This window comes from Canis lupus, chromosome 4 (genome assembly GCF_003254725.2).
Source record: "Canis lupus dingo isolate Sandy chromosome 4, ASM325472v2, whole genome shotgun sequence".
NCBI classification, from domain to species: Eukaryota; Metazoa; Chordata; class Mammalia; order Carnivora; family Canidae; genus Canis; species Canis lupus.
Genome location: NC_064246.1, coordinates 50,312,817 through 50,340,622, shown reverse-complemented (window position 1 = coordinate 50,340,622; position 27,806 = coordinate 50,312,817). Strand labels below are relative to the sequence as shown.

The 27,806-nt window shown below is 37.6% G+C and overlaps 1 protein-coding gene across 7 annotated transcripts in view; it reads right to left on the bottom strand.

Moving 5' to 3' along the window:
- The window catches only part of ATP10B (ATPase phospholipid transporting 10B (putative)), a 313,614-nt gene that overhangs the window by 250,443 nt on the left and 35,365 nt on the right, over positions 1-27,806 (bottom strand). For 3 of the 7 annotated variants that reach the window (XM_049109180.1, XM_035715176.2, XM_025434314.3), the window contains exon 2: positions 963-1,018. The gene's annotated coding sequence lies outside the window, so the exon portion shown is untranslated. Of the gene's footprint in view, positions 1-962; positions 1,019-2,501; positions 2,662-20,449; positions 20,543-27,806 lie in introns of all 7 variants that reach the window. The other 4 variants (XM_035715175.2, XM_025434311.3, XM_049109178.1 and 1 more) reach the window with 2 other exon arrangements.

The window sequence follows — 27,806 nt, the reverse complement described above, 5'->3', positions numbered from 1 at the left end:
CATTCAATACAAGTACTCAAGTTGATTTTCCAGGCAGAAGGGATAGATTATTCTCAGAGCCAAGCATACACTGCTGCACAGGCCATGTGGCTGTCCAACATCACACATTTGCAAGGTAGCTGCTTGGGCTAGAGGTGGAATGAGGCCTGGGAAGAGTGATGTGATGTTCATCTAAAAATAAAAACCTTGCATTAATTAGATGTGCTAATAAGTAATGCATATGGATCACCATTCCTTATGACTTCTAGGTGTGATAACTGTGAATTCATAAAGTTAAAACAATGGAATTTGGAATAAAAACATAAGATAAAATAGGGCCTCAGATTTTATGTGATCCAGTATTAGCATATTCACTAATAAAGGAGACAGATTCGGGAAGATAAAGTAGTTTGCTTGAGGTCACACGTCAATGTCAATGCTAAGTCTATCTTATAATTCCTCATTTATTCTACCACTGTTCATTGTCTCAATGAGATTACCATAATTACTATATTTTGACACAACTGTTTTCTACCCAACTCAAATTAATTAAGCAAAAAGAAGAATTTACTGGCCCACAGAACTGGAATGTCATACGCCCTCTCCTTGCCTATTTTTGGCTGGCTTTCTCCATGTGGTAGACCAGGTGGCCTTTTGGAACACACAATGACTCAGCCCCTTTAAAAAGCTTTTTCTGAAACATTTTATCTTGCCCAAGTCCCAGGAAAGCCTCTGATTGGTTCACATGGGATTGGAGCTCACCCTGGACCAATTATTGTTGCCACAGGGATGGATACTCTGATTCATCAATTCACGTACACATCTCTGAGGCAAGGCCATCTCTTTTAGCCCCATAAAATATATTCATAATAAAGGGGGTTATCAGAAGGAGGTCAGCAATTCTAAACAGACACAAACAACAAATACATGATAATCATATTCTAAAATGAAACCTCATAGAATACTTAAGAACTGAAACTTACCAAACAACTATGGAAATTGTCTTGCTTTTCTTCTTCTAAATAACTTGTGTCAATATCTGTAATAACAAAGATACAGAAAAATCTCATTTCTGAAGATGGAAGAAAAGACTGATTCACTGGATTACAATAGGATAATTGATTTTAAATACATTAATGTACACAGTATTTTATAATCTTAGAACACTGCCAGCATTGAATGAATGCTTATTCCCTGTCTTTGTACATATAAATAGCTCATATATAATTGTTCATTTGAGTAGTCCCAAAGCCACATTACTTTTCATCACCATAGACTGTTAATGTCACTTACGTCATGAAGTCTTTAAAGACAAAACACTATAAACTGTTCGAAATGTTTGGTTTTCAATATTTGAGTTTTTGAATGCTGCAATTGCCAAAATGGCCTGCCATTGTTCTTTGTGATTTCATAGCATACATTCCCAACCCTCCTAACTCTGTGACAGGGCTTGCATTATTCTGATTGTTTAAAAAATTGAAGTATAGGAACACTTGGGTGGCTCAGTTGGTTACGTGTCTGCTTTTGCCTCTGGTCATGATCTCATGGGTCCTGAGATCGAGCCCTACACTGGGGTCCCTGCTCAGCAGTGTTTCTCCCTTTCTCTCCATACCTCCCCACTATTCATGCTCTCTCTCTCCTAAATAAATAAAATCTTTAAAAAAATAAAAAAATTGAAGTATAATTGATATTTAATATTATATTAAGTTTCAGGTTATAACATAATGATTTAATATTTGTATACATTATGAAATGATCACAATAAATCTAGTTAACATTCATCACCATACAGCCATATTTTCTTTTCTTCTTGTGTTGAGGACTTTTAAGATCTTTTATTTTAGCAACTGTCCACTATGCAGCATAGTATTATTAACTATAGGCACCATGCTGTACATTATATCTTCATAGCTTATTTTATAACTGAAAGTTTGTGCCTTTGACCCTCTTCAGCCATTTTACCCATCCCCAAACTTCTATCTATGAGCTTGGTTTTGTTTGGTGTCTTTTTTTTTACCCCCATGTAGTATTTATCTAGCTTTATCTAAGTTACTTCACTTAGCATAATGCCCTCAAGTTCTATCCATATTATTCCTTTTTTTTTTTTTTTTTTTAGTTTCAATTCACCTGAACTTTGGTTATTATGGCTTTGGGAATTTTATAATGTAGCTGAAGATATTATAAAATCTGGCAAAATTAGGTTTTTATAATGTCACTTTTGAGGAAAATCAGACTTAAGTGCAGCACAAATGACTAAGAAATTGTTACTTCTTTAATTTCAGAATAGGCTAAAGAGGTAGCACATGGTCATGGTTAGGAGCTAGGGCTTTTCAACTTAAATAGCTCTGATTTCAAATTCTGACTTCTTACTAGCTGTGGGACTTCAGGCAAATTACTTTACCTCTTTAAGGCTTAATAACCTCATCTATAATGTGGGGATATCACCACCATCTAAATCATGGAAAATGTATGTATAATGTGTGATACTCCTTGGGCTCTAAATAAAGATTAACCAGGGGTACCTGGGTGGCTCAGTCAGTTAAACATCTGCCTTTGGCTCAGGTCATGGTCCCAGTGTCCAGGGATCAAGCCCTGCATTGGGCTCCCTGCTCTGTGGGGAGTCTGCTTCTCCTTCTGTTCCTTGCCCCTGCTCATGCTTGTTTTCTCTCAAATAAATAAAACCTTTAAAAAATAAAGATTAACTGTTATTATGACAGTCACAATAAAGTAATTTATGTGTAGACAAAGAAATAAAGAACAGAAATAGCACCTACTGTAGTTCTTAGCATAATAGGAAACACATACATTTGTGGAATTAAATACATTTGTGGATTTTTACTGAGAGAGACACCAATTTTTGGCATTGTTTCTAAGAAGACTCCTTGAATTTTTTTGTTCTCAGTGATCCACTTCCTTTGGATTCTTTATAATTATAACACAGTTTAATCCCCAATTACCAACTGCCTGCAACATAAGCTGTTGCATTAGTATTTTCTCCAACTAGAATTTTAGTAACTTTTCCTACAAGAATTATACCTTACTTCTTGTGTGGTCTTTGTGCCACCATTCCAAGCTTATAGTAAGAAGCCAATACTTGGCAATGGATTGACCAGGAGAAGAAACTTCCTTCTCTCCTATAACCCTTTAAAATCAAACTAGGTTGGGGATCCCTGGGTGGCGCAGCAGTTTGGCGCCTGCCTTTGGCCCAGGGCATGATCCTGAAGACCCGGGATCGAGTCCCACGTCGGGCTCCCGGTGTATGGAGCCTGCTTCTCTCTCTGCCTATGTCTCTGCCTCTCTCTCTCTCTGTGTGTGACTATCATAAATACATAAAATATTTAAAAAAATTAAAATCAAACTGGGTTGTTCTACACAAAGTTGGCAGGAGAACCACATACAGTTACTAGAGCAATATGGCTTGAGATGAGAGCCTTTCTTAAAATGTTCTAAGATTCCTCTAGCTCTTTCTTTGTATGGATGTGTCTTAGGCCCATAAGCCCCAAATTCTTATTCACCTACTCTCTCAACAGCCCACATAAGACTGTGCCTTATTATTTGCCTTTCTGTATTCTTTTATTTTAAAAGATATAGAGGAAAGGAGAATGAGGGATGAACTTTCTGTTAACTTTGGTACCAGTGATGGGATGTTGTCTTTAACATCATGGTTTGGCCAGAGGCTGGAGCAGGAATATCATTTAGTCTGTGACAATAAACAGTGGTATATAAAGTGTCTCCTGGGACTTTGGTCCAAGAGCAGCAGCCTATGAGTACCATAGTGTAACACTTTTAGTAGACTCAAGTATTTAATTCATCTACAAGATGTTTCCCTGATGCCTTTCCTGAATAGGATGGTAGAGGCAGACATTACCTGTGAGGGTACCTCAGACTGTAACTCAACAAGAAGAGCTCAAGTTCCACATGTTTGCTAGGGACACTTCTGCATACAAATAAATATCCTTGGGAAAGTCTTCCAAAACTTTGTTGGACATCTTCAGAATTTTTCTTCATTCTACCATTCCTTCACTTTATCGTCTTTATATCATATTGATTTAAAAGTCTCATTTCTGATTTTCAGGGTCTGCTGTGACTTTTGGTGCTTCTGCAGAATATAAATTGCATTTCTGCAATCAATATCAGCAATCATATAGTGAGGTTCTCCAACTGTATGTCTATAAGTGGCCCTCCCCACAATTCTATAACTAACTCTGAATTGGGCCAAAGACTATACGATGACAGGTCCATTCTTGATTTTTCCATTAGTCTCAGCAGTGATTAATATTCCATTATCTTTGGTAACTTTTTTTTTTTTCCACTCTGGAAAGTTCTATGGAAAGGATTCATTCCAATTAGTTTCTTAAGACCAAAGGTCATATTAACATATATTCTCACTTTTTAAGATACTAATTTTCTGAAATTGTGATGAATCTTACGCTTGATTAGTACCCTTTGTGAGATATCTTAAATCTCCAAATGCTATTAGTTGATTTACAAATGCAGTATATAATTGATGACATCTTAGAATTCAAGGTATATGGTAATATTACTCCTCATATTAGAGGTTCTCAAGTACATCTTATGACTCTGGCTTCATTATTTCATTCCATTCATGCCATTTAAAAGAGTTAGTGGATGATATCTTTAAGAGCTATGAAAACCAACCAAATCCTGAGCATCACAGGAGTAGGGAGGGTATTAAGCCTGGTTTGCACAGACATGTCTGACCTGACCTCTGAAACCATACAAAAACAACAAAACCATTCCTCCCAAGTAAATTCCATACTAAAATACCATCTCCACATTTGGGATGGAGTAATGGCTAATTTTGCACAAAGAGTGAGTGCTAATTCGACTTTTTACCTGAATTCTTCTAGTTTCTCAATCAACTTAAACATGTCGAACAGCTGGTTTTTATCTCAGGAAAAAAACCTACAAGTCCAGTTGATCCTATTTACTCTTTTTCTCTCATTTAAGTTTATAAGTAATCATCATCACAGGGTTTCCAATGAGGCTTTACTCAATTTCCCTGTAGGTACTTAATATTTCATTTGCTGAAACCATTGTTATGAAGTCTATGAACTTCTTAAGACAAAAATTTTGCATATTTGCCAATAAGAATCTCATTTCTAAGGCATATGAACACGTGAGTCAGAAACAACTTCATAATCTGATATGAAAACACTATCTTAAATTGTTTTATTAAAAAAAAGGCATAAGTCTAACTGATCTGGAAGTCATGTTGAATCATCATAAATTTATAAAGAAAAGTCTTCCTTCTCTTGACAAACCAACTACATAATATTACTGTAACATTTGGGAAGATAAATGACATTCTGTAAGACCTAAAAATTGGTAAGGACTAGGATTCATTAGGATTACATATTAGGTATGCCTTTGAATATCTAGGGATATTTGGTGAGGAGAATGCTGGAATTATACCACTATATCTATGTAGATCAAGAGAATCAAGTTTTGGAGCCCTCAATAGTAGTTGAAGCCAGGGACATATTAGTATCTAACCAATCTGTAATTATTCAGTTGTATGAATTAAATAGGGAGGCCAACAAATTCCTATAAGGGTTAATTATGTAGCAACCACTGGAGAGTCAGTGAGGTTGAGAACGCATTAGAATTGATTCACACAGACCTAGTTCTAATTTCACCTCTGCCACCTTTTCTTGGCTACTTGACCTTGAAAATCTACATATTTGCTCAGTCTTAGTTTTTTTCTGAAAAATAAGCAAAATAATGTCTACTTTACATAGTTATTATAAATTTCCTCTCTCTATATTCATACCTCATATGTGCTCATGTATATATCTGGTATAACACTCAATGGCAATTGTTGTTATTACTGTCTTCTACTCATCCCAACTATAAACTCAGGTACCACATGTAACAGATCTCATTTTTCCCCATTGATATAAGAACTGGACAATATAATTTATCTCATAGGTTACTATCATTTACCACCTTACTTTCACTCCCTATTTGATTATGAGAAGCTAAGGATCTAGGATTAAAAATTATAAAGTTGCCTGATTTAAAGGCCAACAGTACCGGTGGGGCAGAAAATAATCCTATAATTGCCTATTCCTTTCAGCTGGGGAAAGGTTGGAAAAGCTTATAAATCCCTTTAAAATCTCCTTAGCATCTTCTTCATCAAAACCTTCTGGAAATAACTGGCTTGGAAGCAAGGAATTTTATTCAAAGATGAGTAGTCACAAAGAAAATTACAAAAGTTGCCAATTTTACAGATAGATATTTTGCAGAGCAAGAGAGGAATGGAACAGGAAAAACAAATCAAAATAATAAACACTCAACAAAAAATATTGCCATGTAGAAAATTAAATTGTGACCAAGTTTTCACTATGAACACAGCACAGCAAAACCACCTCATGAAGCAATCACCTCTAAAATCCAGAGATCAAGTCAGAATCCTAAAGCCTAGAAAATTACCATAAGAATACATAAAGAAAAGAAAAACATAATGGAACCAGTCGGTTTAAGGAAAGAAATGGAGGATAGAAGGGAAGCTAAGACAAGGAAGAGCAAAAGCTGCTATAAATGCAGTAGATTTAAGAATGTAGGAATGGGAAAAGTTAAAAAGGATTCATGAGAGAAATTAACAATATCAAAGGCAGATGCGGTTGTCCATTATGTGTATAATTGGAGACTTTTAGGAAGAAAATGGAAATAATCAACTAAAGCAGATATTAAGATTTATAATTAAAGAAGAAAACTAACCACAGAGAAAGACTTGGATATACATATAGTTTGAAAGGTTAGTCTATGTTCTCGGAAAGAGATGACACAGAATAGCCAATATGATGACATACCCTCATGAAGTTACTACATATCAAAGATAAAGACAGAATCCTTTGGGAAGCCAAAGGGAAACAATTTGAATCCTAGTATGAGATAGAAAATAGCTTCAGCAAATGCTGAAAGACAGGTAGGATTGCTTTAAAAATCCTTAGGAATATAAAATATGGCTTCAGAAACTTATACCCAGCCAAACTATCAGTTGTACTTTTGAATATGCAAGACCTTAGGGAATATTGCTGCCAAGAGTCTTCATTAAAAAATCTTTTGGAGGAAAATTCATAAAAGTCTGTGCCCATCCATAAAAGAGTGCAAAAATTACAGCAAAAAAGATCTGTGGGGAGTACTGCGTCTACGTAACTACAGGACCAAGACTGAACGTCACGTAGACATGACAGTTTAGAGAAGAATATAAATTTTATTACCCTGACAAAATCTGGGAGAAGAGGGACAAATAAGGACAGGTGGTATAAATATAGTGATTTTCTTACGTTTTATAGCCTATGAAGTGAACACTAGAAGTATAACAGAACAGAAGAAAACATTAGCAAAAATAATACTGTAAAATGAAATTAGGTGATAGAATAAAGGGGAAAAGAGAAGATATTCTAGCTTTATCAATGCTTATAACAAAGTTAATAGATACTATTTAAATAAATAGAAAGTTAATAGTTATCAATATGTTATAGTTAAAATAACCATTTATGCATTAAGTGTAAGCTTTCCAAATTACCAAAATGCATACACACAGGAACAAAGAGAACACTAGAAGATTTTTAAAAAATACTAACAAAAGCTCTTACACTCTAAATTAAACATCATATGGTCTCATTCATTTGGGGAATATAAAAAATAGTGAAAGGGAATAAAGGGGAAAGGAGAAAAAATGAGTGGGAAATATCAGAAAGGGAGACAGAACATAAGAGACTCCTAACTCTGGGAAAAGAACAAGGGGTGGTAGAAAGGGAGGTGGGTGGGGGATGGGGGTGACTGGGTGATGGGCACTGAGGGGGGCACTTGATGGGATGAGCACTGGGTGTTATTCTATATGTTGGCAAATTGAGCGCTAATAAAAATAAATTTTAAAAAATAATAAATTAAGCATATAAAAATTATAGTTGAAATGGCTACTTTTCTATGTTAGATTACTAGTTAGATCAGGTCCAATAATCAATAAACTAAATGCCATTTAGTAACTAGTGCTATTTTTCCCTGAAGCTCTATCAGAAAATCTCAGCATATCAAAAGACAGATAAAGCTTTTCCTTGTCCCTTGAAATTATGTAAACTTTTTCATTAACAAAATCAACTAAATAACACCCAAATGTCAGCTTCTTTAATAAAAGCATCACTTGTTTTTCTTAGAAGTGCTGGAAGACTCTTATGAGTCAACTGTACATCCATGCATGTGGTATATTGAATGACAGTTATGAGGTTTGCTATTTGAATGAGGTACAGCAGTATTTAGAAAGTATATTGGTGCCAAGTCTCCAGCCCTTCCCTCTTGCAGGTGAAGTGGTGAAGAGACATTAGTTTTCTATGGCTGGTATGACAAAGTGCCACAAACTGGGTGGTATCTACAGATTTTTTATAATCTTATGGTTCTAAAGGCTAGAAGTCCCAGATCAAGGTGTTGGCAGGGTTGTTTCCTTCTGAAGGCAAGAGAGAGAATCTGGTTGATGCCTCCCTCCTTGCTTCTGCTGTTTTCTTGGCAATATTTTATATTTATATAAAATATTATATATTTTATAATATTTAAAATATTATATATTTAGCTTATAGACACATCATCCTGATCCCTGACCTCATGTTCACATGGTGTTCTTCCTATGTGCATGTTTATATGTACACATTCCTCCTTTGTATAAAGATACAGTCATTTTAGATTAGAAGCCCACCTACTTCAATGTGACCCCATCATAACTTGACTATTTATATCTGCATGCTTTTATTCCTAACTGAAGTCATGTTCTTGGGTAGGGGTTAAAAATTCACAAATGAATTTTGGGGAGGCACAAACATACAGCAAGAGAGAAGAATAAGTGGTGGTTCTAAACTGATAGAGTGGACCATCCAACCTCTCAAAACAGACAAAACTAAACTGGATGCCCACTGAAATCAGGTGCCTTTGCTGTTAATTTTCACTGGCCCCTCTTACAGACTCTCTATTCCTAAGTAGATAATTCTGTTTATTGATATGTATTATTTATGTAAAAGAAGGTAGATGAAAAAAAAAAAAAGAAGGTAGATGAGTACATTAGAGTAGGAGAAGAAATTGGATCAAAATCTAAGCTAGCACATCTAATAGGTGAAAGGAAATATTCTTAAATTTTTGAGACTTTCCAAATTTACTAATAGCTCATTATGCTGTCCAGAGAACTATTTATAAGCAATCTAATATCATTAAATGAGACTAATTTACTGCTGCTGGATCCAAGTAAGTCTTCTGAAATCTTATCTGGATTATTAACTCCTCAAAGAGATGCACATATTCTCTTTTGAGGCTAACCATACTGCAGCAATTCTTTGTAGGTAACACAGAGTGGTAGAGGTGAGAGTGAGAGTGGCTTGATGTTATACTTCTTGGAATGAACCGAAGTGTGTACAAAGACCTTTCTTATCTTCAGATAGTACATAAACTCCACTCCACAAATTTCAGCTTCAGTTAATTGATCAGTGCTTCCCAAGGTAGGGGGATCATATGTAATATGGTAATGGTCATGGGCAGTGTGAGATAATGTAGGATGCTATTCAAAAAGGAGTAATAGAACACTGATCTCTATAATGGGATTTTTCTTTTTTCGTTTCTTTTGTATTGATACAATCAAAAGAATTAGCTATCACAATTTCATGCTAGCTTGATTTTAATCCTCAACACATCCTGATATTCCCTGGTAATGCAAAGGAAGACATCAAAGTTCAGGTTTTTAGATAGGTATGACTGTTTATTTGCAATGTGATATTCCTTTTAATTTACTTTATCATTACTTTTTAGTTATAGCAGTTGATATAAATACTACATTTATGTAAGGGACAAGTATTTTTTAAAGTAAATTTAAAAGTTAATTTTTTAAACTACAAAATAAGTAACAGTCATGCAGTTATGCAGACATTTAAAAAGTGGCATACAAATGACTAAAATTTGGAAACCACTGAATTCATTCTTTCATTTATTCTGAAGGCATTTGCATATAAGAACAAAGCATTCTACTGGATGCTCAATAAACGTATTTAGTTGCAGGAAAAAGTTACACTCTGTACACAAATTTGCATGTTTTGGTTGAACAGAATGCAAAAACTCAGATCGGACAAATCTCTTTTACTGAAGTAGAACCAAGGCTGAATTGCAACCACCTTTGGAGCTGGTGGCAAGGTCTCCTCCTTTCTTTCTGTTTTTATCCCTAGCTTTCCTGTTTTGTATTATGTTTGATCCTGCAAGCCACCTCTGATCCTTTTGGGAATAGGCAGAGTATATAAAAAGGGAGGTGATTAATCAGTATTTGTTGAATAAATGAATACATAAGTGAATGAATAAGTAAACAGAGAAAGATGAACTGAGAAAGAATTGCAATGATCTGGTTGTTCTCAATTCCCCTGTTTTAGTACGAAGGTTAATGCAAGGAGCACACTGTGATTCTAACAGGGAAGGCAACACCCTGCATGGTCCAGATGGGGAACATGAAATCTGAACCAGCAGGACATTAGAGAAAACACTTCATGTTTGTCTTCCCTCCAGGTGTGTTCTCAGGGCTGGCTGATAATCCCATGAAAACAATGGATGCCAAAATGATGCCTCAGGCCAGTCAGAGAAGCTGGAGATTATGAGATTATGGTTATCTTGCCTAATTTCAGGATTAACTATATTAATTTCTAATTAATAGAATCATGAAAATAAAAGTTTTGGTTATTAGTGGAAAGGAAATTATAAAATCCCATTTGAGTGTGAATCCAGCCTGAATTAAGAAAGGGAGAAATGATAGGTCTTTGTTCTCTGCTCAGGAAAGACATCAGCCTGACACTGAAACCTCTTCTAGGGGACAAGAGAAAATCTCCAGTGGTTTAGTGAAAGTTGTTTTCATCCCAGTTGATTGGATGATTCATAGGCTATTGGAGAAAGTATCATTGGCAAAGAGAAACATCAAAATGAATATAGCCTATTGTTCCTACTCTCTAGTTTTTAGCACTCCTTACTTTGTAATGTAGTAATTTACATAAATGCTTTCACTTTCCTTCTAACCTGGATTCTCCCAGAAAGCAGGATCTACTTCATTCATTTTTGTATTCTCCATCATACCCATTATTTGAGATACAATAGATGCTCAATATGTAGCATCTATTAAATATATGCATAAAAGTAGACATTTGAAAATTGCCACAGCTGCTGTATACATTCTTTTCTGCCAATGTTTGAACACTTATCTTGAATCAGACACTACTTTTAGCCACTGGGAGAAACTAAAACTCAGTGCAACAGCCTTATTTGTAACATGGCTAATACAACCATGATCATAAGTAACTTTCATACAATTGAGAATATGAGAAACAGAATGAAAGGGGAATAAGGCAAGAGATGCAGTGCATGGAGAAAGAAGAGGGGAAGAGGTAGATTTCAGCTTTGGGGGTTGCTTAGGGTAGAGATGGAGGAAGGAGCATTGGATGAAGGCTTTGAAGGATGAAATTCAATAGGCATAGGTAACTCTGGGAAAGAATCTCCCAAAGGAATATGCTACCATAGACAAAAATCTGGAGATATGATAGAATGGGGTGGGTTTTGGGGCACTGGGTAGTCCCAATAATGTCCAGAATGTAGGGTATATACGTATATGAGTATGGGTGAGGCAGGGAGTGAGGATATGGAACGGGAAAAGAAACAAGGAGTTAAAGACCATCTGAGCAAGATTTCACAGAGACTTAAAAACCCTGTGAAGCCATTTGAATTTAACGAAATAATGAGAGTTGTTGAGCAAAGGATATTGCATTATCTTCATTGCTTTCCAGGATCCGGACACAATAATCAGCTAACTCAAGGAATGGCTCCCTGCTAGAACATTCCCATTACCAAGAAAGGATAATATAAGACAATAGGAGAATCCTTCTAAAGCACAAGGCATATTTGTCTCTATTTGAGGTGGTTATTTAAAAAATATGCTTTCTTTGAAAATTTGCCACTAAAGAAAATGACCTAAGCATTATTTTTACTTTTCAGTAGGAAACATATTCCTGGGCAATCAAACACCCAGTGTTGATGAGAGAAAGCTCTACTTTCACATAGGAATATCAGCTGATAAAGGAAAATGAGTGATAGAAAAAGTATTTTGCAAAGCTGTAATGCAATTGATTCAGGCACATATTTTCAATTGGTGTTAAAGCTACTAGGTGATGGAAATATAAGCAAGTAATGAATAAAACAAAAGTGAGATCTCATTGTTCCTTCGGTTAAAACTCAGCATCGTCCCCCATTTTACTGAGAGCCCTAGTCCTTACAGAGGGCCCAAAAGGCTCACACAATCAGAGCCCATTAGTACTCTCACCTCAACCTTCTTATGACACCTTCCTCACCTGCTCCTATCACTTCAGTCACATTAACCTCCTTACTATTCTTTGGACAGAGCAGTTATGCACCCTTTCTTAGGGTCTTTCACTCATTGTCCCTGTCATCTGAATTGCTCTTCCCCCAGATATCTGCATGGCTAACTTCCCTGATAACAGCTTCTCAACACCCAATTTACAAACACACCTCTCCCCATTGCTACCCGCAAGCATTCCCAGCCCTATTGTTGTTCCTTAAAGGCATTTATCAACTACTAACCTATGGTATAATTTACTTATGCTGGGAGTCAGAGATTTCTGTGTTTTGTTCTCTGCAAAAATCTCAGGCATCTAGTATAGCACCTGAAATGCAGTCGTTGCTCAAATATTTGTTTAATGTATTGAATAAAAGGCATCTTTTGCGAATTATACTTGTAAGTGGCTCCTGCTCTGCCCATGCATGCAATTGGAGTACAGATCACAAGTGTGGACTGGACTCTGTGTTACATGAAGAGGCAAGTTTGGCCCATGGGCATTCACTACCATAAATATGTGAGAAGTGGTGTCTAATTAGAGGGTAAGGGAAATGTATTAATGCTGAGAAATTAATGAGCTTGGGGAAAAGAACATCAGCGCCTCTGACAAAGAAATCTGTTAGAAAAACATAAATGCAGCAGAGGCCAAGAGAAAGGGCAATGCCAATTTCTAGACTTGGGCCTTTCTGCTTCAAAGATCCACAAGTTTTGCTTTTTCTGATAAACTTCATTAAGCAGCCAACAGAATTCTCTCAACACCCAGGCAGCTTCTTTGAACTTTCATCATTTTGTAAGCCATTCTAGAAACCAGCTCAGGGTCTGTATACTGTTGATAGAATGTCAGGGAAGAAGGCAATCTGCTTCTTGAATCTGGGAGGATCTTTCTCCCTGGAGGAGGAGGAATTAGGTATCATCACCTGTTTGTAATCAGGAAACAGAGGGGAAGCAGCAGAAGAAAGCAGCCCCACATCAAGGCAGGCTGTGAAGCGTTTCCATTTTCCATCCTATAATCATCTTTTCTTTGTTCCTAGGATTATAATCTTTTATGTTTTTCATTCCAGTGTTTCCAGGGGTCTACAAATCCATGAGCACCAGACATTATCTCTATATTAAATAAATATGAGCTTGTGTACACATATATGTTTTTGAAATGTAGGTGTTAGTGGGGATAATGAAATATGAACCCTATAAAAAGTGTTACTGAATTCAAAGGATGGTTTGTCATAATACTCAACACAGTAACCTTTTGTCACAGTGGCTAAGATAAATAAACATAGGTTGCTCTTATCACAAAAGACAAAATCTTCTGTGGGAAAAGATAGAACAAGGATAAATCATCTAATTCAAATTCCTGTTTACTTCCTCAATATGATGGAAAACCAGATAGATGGAGCGACCCTAAGGTCTCATGGTGAAATGATAGGCCTGGGGTAGAACCCAAGTCTCTGGATGCCAAACTCAGTGCTCTCTAAACAACAGCACTACCCTGTCAGCAGACCCCTGCCTTTTGACATTCCTCACTGAATGGATACTGCCTTTTGATTGTTTAAGCTCTCACTAAGGTAGTCTGAATCAAGGCAGTCAAAGCCTCAGCTGAGAATGGGTCTTAGTCTTCAGGGAAAAACCTGCTTATTGCAAAGAAAACATCTGCCACTTACTTACAGGTAGTACAGCACACATAGTTCTCAGGAGAGATAACCCAAACCCTTCTACTACAGAATCAAGCAGCTGGTGGCACGGAGTCTCTTCTTACCCCAAACCAATCCATTCTCCATACTGCAGTGTGAGAGGTATTTTTCAAGAGAGAAATTCATGAATCCATTCAGTAAGTCTTTAAGTACCTAGTATGTGTTGGGCACTGCAAACATATCAGCGAACAGTTAGTCCCTGCCCTTAAGGAGCTTATACAGAAGTGGTATGAGCCAGTAAACATTCATGTCAAGAATCTGCTTTCTAACTCTATGGATTTGCCTATTCTAGACATTTAGTGTAAATGGAATCACACAGTGTGAACTTTTATGTCTGGCATCTTTTACTTGTTAACATAAATTCCAAAGTTCATCTACATTACAGCATGTACCAGAAATTCATTTTGTCTTATGACTGAATAACATTCTATTGTATGGGTATGCCACATTATATCCATCCATTCATGATCTGATGGACATTTGAGTTGTTTTCACCTTTTGAGGATTGCAACTAATATAACTATAACCATTCATTTACAAACTTTTTTTTTTTGAATATTTGTTTTCATTTTGGGGGCATGTATACTAAGAAATGAAATTGCTGAGTCACATAGTAATTTTAATTTTTTTGAGGAAGCTGTGCTCCTCCTTGGCCAACATTCCATGTTGCCAGAGTCACCTGATTACCATGGCTTGCCCTTTGTGTTACTTTGCAGGTGGAGAGTAACCTTACACATACTCTGGGTGACCATCATGGGCATATTGTCTCTTGTTCCAGCATCCCACCAGCATGTGTCCTTCACTCCCAGTGATTTTCTTCATCACTGCCCACTTTCAGTGCATGACCCATTTTCTTTCTAAAAGCTATTAGCCTCCATAGGGGCTAAGAAAACAGGTTTAAATGTGCCTTTGCAGCAAAAAGTTGCTCAGAAGTTCTGGTAGAAAGAGACGTTTCCCTCAGTTCTATTGATTTACTTAGGTAAGCTAGTCTCAAAGTTTTATAAGTTTGGAAAAATTATTTAGCCTGATTCAATTTTCTCATCTGTAAAATAAGAATAATACATGTTTTGTAGAGGTAAATGAGAAATATAGGTAAAATGCCTGGGATTATTCTTGGCATGTAGCATATTTTACAGTAAAATAGTCATTTATTATTTTTCTATGAGCTAAGGTGCTATAATATAGAGATTTATACTTACTGTTTTAATCCAGAAATTAACATTTTAATTTTTTCTGTGTCCATAATGAGAAACTATAATCTTTAATGAATCAAATTGTGCTGCTTCTCTAAATGAGACTTTGATACTGCTTTTCATTGCATTTAGAATAAAAACTAAGCCTCTTCCAAGGCCCACATGGGCTCTGACCTGGCCCCTGCTTACCTTGCACCTGTGTTCTCAACCATCTCTCCATGTTTCTCAAACTCAGTCATGCTGGCCTGCTGATCCCTTGAGGCCTCAATTTCTTTCCTGCCCCAGGTCCTTGGCATCTGCTCATGATCTATCCTAGAACCTGTTCCCCAGCTTTTTGATAAGAAGAAATCTGCTATCAATTTAGTTAATTGCTTCTATTCTGACAGTCCATTCCTTATGCTTTACATCCAAAAAGAAAATAAATCCAGAATTTTTTTGTCATTACAAACTTTTTGTTTTCCTTCATAAATGATTATTATTTTTTTATGTGGGTGTGCTCGATCTCCCTTTCTAAGCTGTGAGTTTTGTGAGGTAAGGAACCTGTTCAGTCTTATCCTTCCTTGCATACACAAAGCTGACTACTAGGAGCCTCTCACCCTTTGTTGAATAAAAGAAGTCATGATTTCTCTTACATCTTGGTGCCAAAATCATTTCCAGTGAGCCTTACTTCCAATTCCATAGGGAAATCAAAATGTAAGTAAGAGTTGTATATAAGAATGTTTTTACTTGCAGTAAGGAATATTAAGAGATGCAATATTTTTTCAGAAGTGGCTTAGACACTGGTTGGTGAGGGTGTGTCACAGTTTATAGTGGAATATGGAGAAAAATACAAGGAGAATCCACTCTCAGGAAAAGAAACCACAGGAAAATCATGACATCAAATTATCTAATTACTGAAAATAAGATGGAAAAGGAAAAAAAAATGCAGTCATGCAGAAAGCTCTGGGGGCAGGAATGGTGATAGGAGGGACCATGAAGGGGCATGAGGATACTGGAGGAGACAGAGATGTTCATTATGTTGCTTGTGGTGATGGTTTTACAGGTGTATTCATAGGTTATGATCTAATTATGGGGTTTTAAATATATGCAGCTTATTGCATAGCAATTATGCCTCAATAAAGCTATGAAAAGCAGTAAGAAGATTATGTGGAAAAAAATCACCACCACCACCACAACTATAAAAAAATGACAGTCATGGATTTTCTCTGGCTGGTGAGCTCAGAACATAAGTTTCTAAAGGTGGAGATAATGCATCCCATTTATACTAGCCATTCTGGAATGGGACACTGGTGAGGTCCACACACAGGTGGAAGAGAAAGAGTGGCCCATACAGCAGCCATGGCTTTCCATACCTCACCTCTGTGCTCATGGGGCCTCTCCTCCTGGGAGAGCAAAGGCGAACCCCCTCTCCTCTCTGCTGCATCAGGTACCCTCAACAGAAAGCTTACACCCCATACAAGCAGGAGAAAATTGCACTGTTACTGTGTTTTGTTTTTACCTAAAACAGCAAGGAGCTCAGACACAGACCAGCAACTCCTATAGAAAATCTGCCATTTCCCATATGGCATTGACCCCATCCTCTCCTGAGGTTGCCCTCATCTACTGAATAACTTGAATTGACGGAAAAGGAATTTCTTTTTGTTTCCTGCCTTTTTCTTTGCTCACATTTTCTCTTTTCTTCTTGCTCTATTCCCCCTCTGAATATAAAAAAAACGAATGAACATTTGTTGAACACTGTGGAATCAACCACTTTCTTTATGCTATTTTATTTAATCCTTAAAACCATAACGGGGAATACTTACCATCACTCTTCCTATTTTACAGATAGAGAGAACGATGCTGTCACAAGTTCAGAGCCTTGGGGATGTCCTGCTTCTTGTGAATGCAGAGCCCAGATCTGAATATGGGATAACTCCAATGTCTGCACTTTCAGCTCCTAGACACAGCTCTTTTCATGAGTTCCCCAAATTTCTCTCTTTCCTTCATACAGGTATTAATGCATGTGATGCCTCCATTGGGTGAAGGAGCATATTTTTTAAAAAGATTTTATTTATATATTCATGACAGACACACAGAGAGAGAGGCAGAGACACAGGCAGAGGGAGAAGCAGGCTCCAAGCAGGGAGCCCGACGCGGCACTTGATCCCGGGTCCCCAGGACCACACCCGAGGCTGAAGGCAGCGCTAAACCGCTGGGCCACTGGGGCTGCCAGTAAGGAAAATGGTCATTGCATACTATGAAGCATAAAATACATGTTTAATAGTTAGGTGCTTTATGATGGACATGCTAGGCAGTCAATCAGAAACATATACATAACAATGTATTAATGGTCATTTGCATCATGAGATGATGAATGAGATTACTCTCTTCCTTTGATTATCTGTATTTTCTTAAATATTTGGGATGAGCACTTATTAATCATGTCATTGAAAATAGTACAGGAACATTCTCTGAAAAGTATAAATGCTTTTGAAAGGGAGGGATGTATTTTTTTCTGCTTATAATCTTGTTTCTGACAAGAGAGTGGCATCTTTTCTATCCCAAGAGAACAACATAATGTGGTTATTCCAGAATCATAGGAAAATATCAGAAGTGCAAATCAAAATTTGTTTAAAGCAAAATTCCCAGTTCAGAATGGTAGCTTTTTCCTGAGAGTGCCACAAACCCATCTGAGAAAAAGGGCTCCAACCTGGGAATGCATTGCAAATGTTATGAAGTTTCATATGGCACCTTCTAGCAAAGACTTCCCACACCTGAGACCAGGTACTTCATTCCTGAACCTACTCTGAAAGTATAAACAAACTATAGATGTACTAGTTGCATTATTAACTTAGTTCTATATTCTGTTTTGTTCCCTACTTGATTTTATGTGCCTCTTAACCTCAAATACGATGAATCATTAACTGCCTTATTCACCCTGTACTCTGTTTACCCACTGATTGTAGAAACCTAATAGGGGCTGGATGGTGATATTTGTCTTGAAATTATCTGATGTACCTGAGTGTACCAAGTACCAAATGGTGCCTCACTGTGCAGAGGAACTGTTTCAAGTGCTACCCATTCCCAGGTTTCAAGAAATGCCTCATCCTCCTTTCATGCATTTACCTCCTTCTACAAATATATATATAAGTTCTTCATAGGCTCAATAGGGAAAGGCAGCATTATGGAATAATCTCTGCCTTCTTGTTGGACTGCCCTCCTGATAATAAATTTTTCTTTGCTTTAAAGCCAGTGTCCCAGACATTGGCTTACTGCACATCTGGTACATGGACAAGTTCAATAACACATTTCCCTCACCCCAGCTACCTCTTCCCTTCCTCTTCTGGGTATGGCACTTCCATTTATACCTACTTTATAAAACCCATCATTGCTTGCTCTAAGGTAGCAAGTTAAGTCTCAGTAAAAGTAGAGAAGTTTTAAAAAGTTAACTTGAATGTTCTTATGCTTCCCCGCTTGGTTATGACTCAAATCCAGGCAAGACCTACATTGACTGTCTTTCTCATGCATCCTCAAGAGCTAGGATTAGTTCATTCAATTAAAAATAGTTAAGATATTGACTTGGTTCCAAGCACTGGGTGATTTCATAATGAGAAAGCAGACAAAGTCTCGGCCTCCCCCGGGTTATGGGGAAGGAGCAGCCAATAAACAGCCAAACCTACAAAATGTGGTTAAACTGTGAAGGGAATACACAGGGTGATGGGATGAAAAGTAATGAGGAGCCGGTTTTAAATATGGTAGAAGGAAAGGCTTCTTTGTAGTGAGGATATTGGAAGAGATTTAGAAATATGAGGACAGAATAGGAAACACATGATAGGTATGTATCAAGGACTTTTTTCTGGGAATCAATGGGTCAGCCTCGCCCAGCTTTTTCTGCATCCCCCAACAGGTCCTTGTGCACAGCAGGAGACCAATAAATTGTAGAACTTGGTTCAGACAGTAGGTCATTGAGCTCCTGTGATCTGCTAAGCATTACATTTTATAGATTCTACCTCACTTAATCCTTCCCAAAACCACATGAGGCAGTCTTTTAAATAAATAGCTCACATTCCATTTATGAAAAAATGTTCAATGACGTTAACTTGCTGAGGGACACATGGCTGGTAACAGAGCCAAGATCAGAGCCCATATTTGTTGGGCAGTCTCTAAGAAGCCCCTGCTTCCACTAATCCTTGAAGGATTGAATGTATGAGATCATGTGCAAAAGGGGAGTGTGAACTGGTGCAGCCACTCTGGAAAACTGTGTGGAGGTTCCTCAAAGAGTTAAAAATAGACCTGCCCTACGACCCAGCAATTGCACTGCTGGGGATTTACCCCTAAGATACAGATGCAGTGAAACGCCAGGACACCTGCACCCCAATGTTTCTAGCAGCAATGTCCACAATAGCCAAACTGTGGAAGGAGCCTCGGTGTCCATCGAAAGATGAATGGATAAAGAAGATGTGGTCTATGTATACAATGGAATATTACTCAGCCATTACAAATGACAAATACCCACCATTTGCTTCGACGTGGATGGAACTGTAGGGTATTATGCTGAGTGAAGTAAGTCAATCGGAAAAGGGCAAACATTATATGGTCTCATTCATTTGGGGAATATAAAAAATAGTGAAAGGGAATAAAGGGGAAAGGAGAAAAAATGAGTGGGAAATATCAGAGAGGGAGACAGAACATGAGAGACTCCTAACTCTGGGAAATGAACAAGGGGTGGTGGAAAGGGAGGTAGGCGGGGGGTGGGGTGACTGGGTGATGGGCACTGAGGGGGGCACTTGATGGGATGAGCACTGGATGTTATGCTATATGTTGGCAAATTGAACTCCAGTAAAAAAATAAAAATAAAAAAACAAAAATAAATTTAAAAAAGGGTTTAATGAGAAAACTAACTAAAAATAAGTACATTACTGTCTACATACTAGAAATACAAGATCACGCATTAGTTTTACACAAATCCTTTGCCTCTTTTAAGTGTAAGGAGAAACTCTAGAAAACAAAATCTTGGGGTTTGTTGTTGTTGTTTGGTTTTGAATAAAACAAAAGAAAATTCTCATTGCTTTGGTAACAATTCTGATAAATGCTAAGATCTCAAAAAAAAAAAAAAAACATCCTTAGGGCAGGAGAGTTTAACAGCACCAAGTGAGTGAGCCTTGGAATCATATTCCCTAGGCTGGCCGGTGGTGAGTTTGCTGTGTGGTATTGGAGAAACTCACCACTGTCCACTTCAGAATCCCCGATGATACCTCGCACAGCAACGTGAGAGATTGTGGCAAATGTGTGCTGAGAACCACTGGCGCCAGAGTTCCCTGGAAATGGGAGGATACCAGGCATTTAAGGATATCTGCAGAACGGCAGAATAAAGTACAATTTTGAAGTCTGTTCTGTGGGAAAGAATGCAACTCAGGTTGGAGAAAACAATGGGCAAGAACTGAAGGTGACAGAGAAATAGGGGCATTTTTTTTCTTTTTCCCAATAGCCGCAGACTCCTTGATGGCAGTGTGCAGTTTTTCCTAACTTTGATTTTTCCCTATAGCACCCTTTATTTTATTTTTTTATTTTTTATTTTTATTTTTCCCTGTAGCACCCTTTAGAGGGCCCTGGCACACGTTAGGTAATTCAAGAACGGCGCATTAACTTGGAACATTCTGGCAGATGAGAAAGGATACAGTTACTACAAAGACATGTTGATTGGTAATTGATAAAGGAAACGAAAGGGACACAAATTCTGATGACTAAAGGGATCCACTGTGTAAGCTTCAGAAGTTTGTCACCAGTGATTAGCGTGGACGCACTTCACTCACAAGTCTGCCTTTGATGAGTACATGTGAGTACGGGCTATGAGTGTCATGGAAGACAGTCCTTAATTCAGAAGAGATCAGACCCATCCAGCTACTGTTCATCTGGTATTTACTAAGTATCCACTCTGTGTCAGGTACTGGTGACAGAATCTTGAACAAAACAGATCTGCTAAAAAAACAAAAAAAAACAAAACAAAAAACAAACAAACAAACAAACAAAAAACAAAAACAGATCTGCTCTTTTGGAGTCTAGAACCTCATCAATCAGAAACTAATAATAAGTAACTACTAGCAACAGCAGCAAATAGGTGAGAATTTATTTGCCATGTAACACTTTTAGATACCATTCAATGTAAACATTGTATTTGTAGGCAGGAAGGCAGAAGCCCAGAAAAGCCAAGTTGCTCAGGGTTATGTAGCTTGTTTGTGTCAGACTCAAGACCAGAAGCCAGTCTGCTGACTCAAAGTTGCTAAATTGCTAAGCTGGGTCTCGGAGAAGCCTGTCACTGTTCTTAATGCAGTGAACCTAAGGCGGTGGCAGGCACCAGGGTTTGAAGCCCGGACACATGTGGTCCTTGCTTTATCATCCCTTGCAGAGAGAGACGTGCATCCAGCAGGCTTTGGCTTATAGGCTCTCACAGGCCCAAATGCATTTTATTATCTGTGTCATGAGGGGACTTCACAGAGGCACTGAGGGACCAGCACTATAGAGCATATTCTCAGTAAATAGAAAACTTATAATAACATGAATCTGTTCTTTCCTGTTGCATGAAATGCTAAATACCTAACCATTTGATGGTCTACTGAAAATGAAATATTACAGAAGCCTTGATACAATTTTAATATCTCCTTTCTCATCCCATTTAGCTTCTTACAGAACAAGCCCCATCATCATTTAAGGAGTCTGTCACATGCCTGACAAGTTGCAGCCTGGCAGCTCCCTGCAGGTATCACAAAACCAACAACAGTAGAACAGGAGCACTGCATGGCGCCCCTGCTCACCCACCTGGCCTCATGCTGTTCTTTAGAAAGGAGTGCAGGTGTGCTGCTCAGTGGCTGTCAGTCACAGCTTTCCCCACACCACAGGTTAGTGGGGGCCGGAGCAGGCCTTGGGGGCCACCTCTCCAGACCAGGAGATAGTTCCTGGCTAGTGGCTCTGTTAGTGTTTGCCTAGTGACACGTGGGAGGTCAGAATATCCAGGGGTAGCCTCACCTGGAAGCTTCTGTCCCCAAAGCCTTGATGACTGAGGACCTCAGCTTCCTGCTAAGGTCCCCACCTCTGCACTGTTCCTTAGGACCAGGAAAGATCTCAGTGCTGTCTTGTCTTGTCTTTTCTTTTTTCTCTTTTTTTCTATTTTCTCTTTCTTTCTTTCTTTCTTTCTTTCTTTCTTTCTTTCTTTCTTTCTTTCTTTTTCTTTCTTTCTTTCTTTCTTTCTTTCTTTCTTTCTTTCTTTCTTTCTTTTCTTTCTGTTTTCTTCTTTCTTTCTTTCTTTCTTTCTTTCTTTCTTTCTTTCTTTCTTCTTTCTTTCTTTCTTCTTTCTTCTTTCTTCTTTCACTATTAAGGGAGCTGGGGATGGTTTCCTGCTTTTAAAAGGCCCTTAAATTCAGAAACTGTAGAAAGTTCTAAGAGTGTGGTTAATAGTCTGAGGCTCTGGAGTTAGACTGCTGGTGGGGTCCCGATCTCCTAGCTTAGCAAGCTGCTTAATCTCTTTGAGTCTCATATATATCCACAAAGATATTACTAGTACCTACACAATAGGGCAACTGTGAAGAGTACATGAGGCAGCCTGTGTGAAATGTTCATAGCAAGGCCCAGAATTTAGTAGTTACCCAATATACGTCAGCTCTCTTTATTCTTGGCCTTCACAGTCTAGACAGATGCAAGTTAGGCAGACAGTCCTAACAAAGCAATAACATTAATTATCCTTCTCTCTCTCAATATGTAGGGGTGTGTGTGCATGCAGTTGCATGTATCACTCGTGTTAGAGGCAATACCTCTTTTAGCTAATATGTTACCTTGCTAAGCTGGTCTGCCCAGCTTACAATATATTATTTTTAGGCAAAATGTGTATTTTAGCAAGAGAGGAGCGAAGGGATGAGTAGATTCTTGAATTATATACGAAAATGTACCTATCATGTTCTGAAGAGCAGTTGTCATGTAGCAAGCACTTTGCAAATAAAAGTTATTATAATAATTAAGAATTTGGGGGTGGTTGAATTTTCTTGCCAACATTAACCATATGTTCATTTTCACAAGACCTTCTATGCTTCCCTCAGGTGCCACACAGACTTGTGTGGCACAGTCACTTGGCCTCTGACTGAATTGTGAGGAATGTGGAATAACAGCCAGAAGGGGAGTCAGAGGATATCAAAATGATTTCCTCCTATTTCATATACAGGGAAACTGAGGCCTACAGAAAAGGACAGTCCTTAAAGCTATATAGTAAATTCAATAAGTTAGAAAATGGTTAAAATTTAAGCAAGATGGAAGAAAAATAACAACTAACAGCTATTGAACAGTAAACTCTGGACTGGGTATTATTCCAAGTACTTTGAACAAACCTACAAAGCATATACTACCATTAGTACCATGTAATACATAAGTAAGCTGAGCCTTAGAGGAATTAAGAAGCCTCCCTAATGGCCAAGAGCTAGTTTGGTCCTGGAGTCTGTGTTTTTGACTACTCACTGTACTGGGTATGTAAATCTTGATAGTGTAGTGATGGATAGAGAGTTAATGCACTAGATATCTTCAGCCTTTGGTAAAAAGCCACTATGCTTGGACTTTAAGGCAGCCTTGTGATGTGTTCCCTCGACACCCAGTGACTTTGTTCCTTGCTGCACGGAACGTATGCATATTTATTGCTTTATGGTCTTCTGGGATCCAGGGCTGCCGGGGAGCTCGTGCATGGGAGCGGACTCAGGCAGCTTCCCACCCCTTGTGGATGCTCACGTGGGCTGCCATGCAGCCTGCCTTATTGGTGTGTGTGGTGCCAGCTGATCCTGTTCTCCAGGATTCAACACCCAACCCTTGGTCTACTTTAAAGAGAGTTTTGTGTGATTCCCCCAACCCCCCCATTTGCATTATATTGTGTAATACCGATTTAAGGAAATAAGCCTTTGGAATCGAAACAAACAAAACAAACCAAAACAAAAAACACAAAAACCCTGGGATAGCCCAGGTTTGCATTTAAAATTCAGATGGGCCGGAGTTCACTCCTACCTTTGCTATTTAGCAGTTCTGCTATTGACTTTGGGCAAGTCACCAACCTCTCTGGCCTTGGGGTTTCTTGGGTATATGGTGAGAGTCTATGCCCCATAGGGCTGCTGGGAAAATTAAATAGAAGCATAGCCTAGTGAGTGAGAGAGCAAGTCTGACTCACAACTCTACCACCTGAAGCTATGATATTTGACATATTTCATAACTTGCCTGAGTCTTCAATTTTCTCATATACAAAACAAGCGATAGCACCTTTTACATAGTAGAATGTTTGTAATGAGTTAAGATCATTCATGTAAAGCACTAGCACAGAGCCTGGGTATCAGTGAAAACTTCCTAAGTATTGGCTGATATTCTCATTATAATGTATATAAAATCCCAACTAAAGCACGGAACTTTGCTGGCATTCAATTCAATCCAGCTAGTAGTAAATGGATGCTACACCAAACTCTTTTGCAAAATATCAAAAGGCATAAGTATTTAGGTTTAGGCTTCTGTCTCAACCTAATTTCATTGAAATAAAGAAAAAAAGTAATGTGGAGGAATGAGGATAGGGTTAAGAAAGAAATGAGACAATTTTGAAAGACAAATTAAGAAAATAACCTTTTTTACAATTCCATCAAAAATAAAATACCTAGAAATAAATTTAACCAAGGAGGCAGAAGACCTGAACTCCAAAAACTAGAAGACACTAATGAAAGAAATAGAAAATGACAAGGACAAATGGAAAGATATTCCATGTTCATAGACTGGAAGAATTAATACTGTTAAAATGTGCATACTACCAAAGGAATCTACAGATTCAATGTAATCTGCATCAAATTATCAATGGCATTTTTCATAGAACAGGAACACAAAATCCTGGAATTTATGTGGAACCACAAAAGAACTTGATTAGCCAAAGCAATCTTGAGAAAGAAGAACAAAGCTGGAGGAATCATGCTTTCTGATTTCAAACTGTACTACAAAGCCATAGTAGTCAAAACAGTATGGTACTGATACAGAAATAGAAATATAGATTAATGGAATGGAATAGAGATCCCAGAAGTAAACTCATGCTTTATATGGTCAATTACTCTATGACATAGGAAGGAAGAGACTACCTCTTCGGTAAATGGTGTTGAGAAACTACACAGCCATGTCTAGAAGAATGAAACTGGATCACTATCTTATACCATATACCAAAATAAATTCATTATTTAAATGAATTAAATACTGGATTTAATTAAATTTAATTTAATTAAAGTATTTAATTGGATTAAAGAGGATTAAATTAAAGTGGATTAAAGACTTGAAAACATACAACTAAAAGAAACATAGGCAGTAAGCCCTTTGACATAAGTCTTAACTATATCTATCTGTATCTCTCTCTATCTCTATCTCTATATCTAAATATTTTGGAACTGTCTCCTTAGACAAAGGAACAAAAGCTAAAATATACAAATGGCATTATATTAAACTGAAAAGCTTCTGCATAGTAATGAAAACCATCAACAAAGTGAAAAGGAAATCTGAATGGGAAAGCTATTTGCAAATCAAACATCTGTTAAAGGGTTAATATCCAAAACATATAAAGAACTTACATACCTAGATATAAAAAAGAATTCAACTAAAAATGGGCAGAAGATTTGAAAACATAATTGTCCAAAGAAGATATACTGAAGGCCAAAGCCATATGAAAAGATGCTCAACATCACAAATCATCAGAAAAATGCAAATCAAAACCACAATGAGATTATCACCTTACACTGATCAGATTGACTATTATCAAAAAGACAAAAAATAGCAAGTGTTGATGAAGATGTAGAGAAAAGGGAGCCCTTGTACACTGTTGGTGGGAGTATAAATTGGTGTAGTCACTATGTAAAACATTATAGAGGTTCCTCAAAAAATTAAAAATAGGACTATCATATGATCTAATTTGGGGTATTTATCTGAAGAAAATGAAAACAATTCAAAGAAATATATACACCCCTATAGGTTTATTGCAGAATGATTCACAATAGTCAAGATATGGAAGAAACCTGTGCTCATTGATAGATGAATGGATAAAGAAGATGTACACACTTACACATAAACACACAGAATTGAATATTATTCAGCCATAAAAAGTTAAATCTTGCTGTCAGCAACAACATGGATAGACCTAGTAGGTATTATGCTAAGTGAAATAAGTCAGAAAGAGAGGACATATGTACTGTATGCCTACATGTGGAACCTGAAAAAACAAAACAAATGAACAGAACAAAAGAGAAATAGACTCATAGATACTGGAAAGAAACTATTACCAGAAGAAGGGGTCTTGGGGGGTGAACAAGACAACATGAAGGAGATTAAGAGTTGCAAACTTCCAGCTATAAGTAAATCATGGGAATGTAATGTACAGCATAAGGGATATATTCAATAATATGGTAGTAACTTTGTAAGGTGATAAATAGTAACTAGGCTTATTATGGGGATCATTCTGCGATGCATTAAAACATTGAATCATTATGAAGTACACTTGAAAGTAATAGGATATTACATGCCACTTATAGTTCATTAAAACAAAACAAGACGAACTAAAAGAAATGGGACAATTTTGTTTACTTGAGAATATAACTCTCTATAGAGACTTACCATGCCGCTTTCCCACTTCCTCTACACCTTCCCTCTTACTTATATTACAGGTGGAATCCTGCCCCAAAGGGTACTTATTAACTGGATTTAGATTTATATTTTAGATGTTGAATATCTAAAGTTGAGAAAGATAGGTTCTGAGGGAACTTAGAAAATAGCTTCCATTTATTGAGAATTTAAAATGGATTAGGCACTATATCTCATGTTAATGCTGTAAAATATTCTAGTTGTATCTTTTTTTTTAAATGATTTTATTTATTTATTTGAGAGAGAGAGAGAGCGAGAGAGCATGTACAAGTGTGGGCAGGGGGAAGGACAAAGGGAGAAAATCTCAAGCAGACTCCCCATCAAGTGGGGAGTGTGGAGGTCAAGAAAAATCAAGGCCATTCCACCTCAAGTTTAGCATTAGCACAAGTACAGCCATCTGAGGCCCCTGTGAATAAGAGCTGAACTTTATAGGAAAAACTGCAGAATGTCCTCAATATCCTCGGCAGGTAATCCCATATCAGAAAGACAACAGAGCCCACACACTTGGTAGCAAGTCCCATATTAGAATGAGAACAGAGCTCAATGCCCTTGAAAGCCCCACATCAGAATGTAAACAGAACTTGAGAAATTCTTCCACCCCTTCTGAAAATCCCTTGGACCAGCCTATAAAAAAACCAGCTGTAACCCACTTCGGGGTCCAAGTCCCTGCTCTGCTTTCTGGAGTATACTTGGACCCAAGCTCGAGCTTGGTACTTGCATCGGTGTCGGCTCCTTGGTGGTTTCTCGGATTCACAATCTTGGGCACAACAGGGAGTCTTACACAGGGCTCAATATCATGACATGAGACCATGACCTGAGCCAACACCGAGAGTCAGATGTTTAACTGACTGATCCACCCAGGTGTCCCTTCTATCTTTCTTGATAATGTGTGATCATAGGATGAGC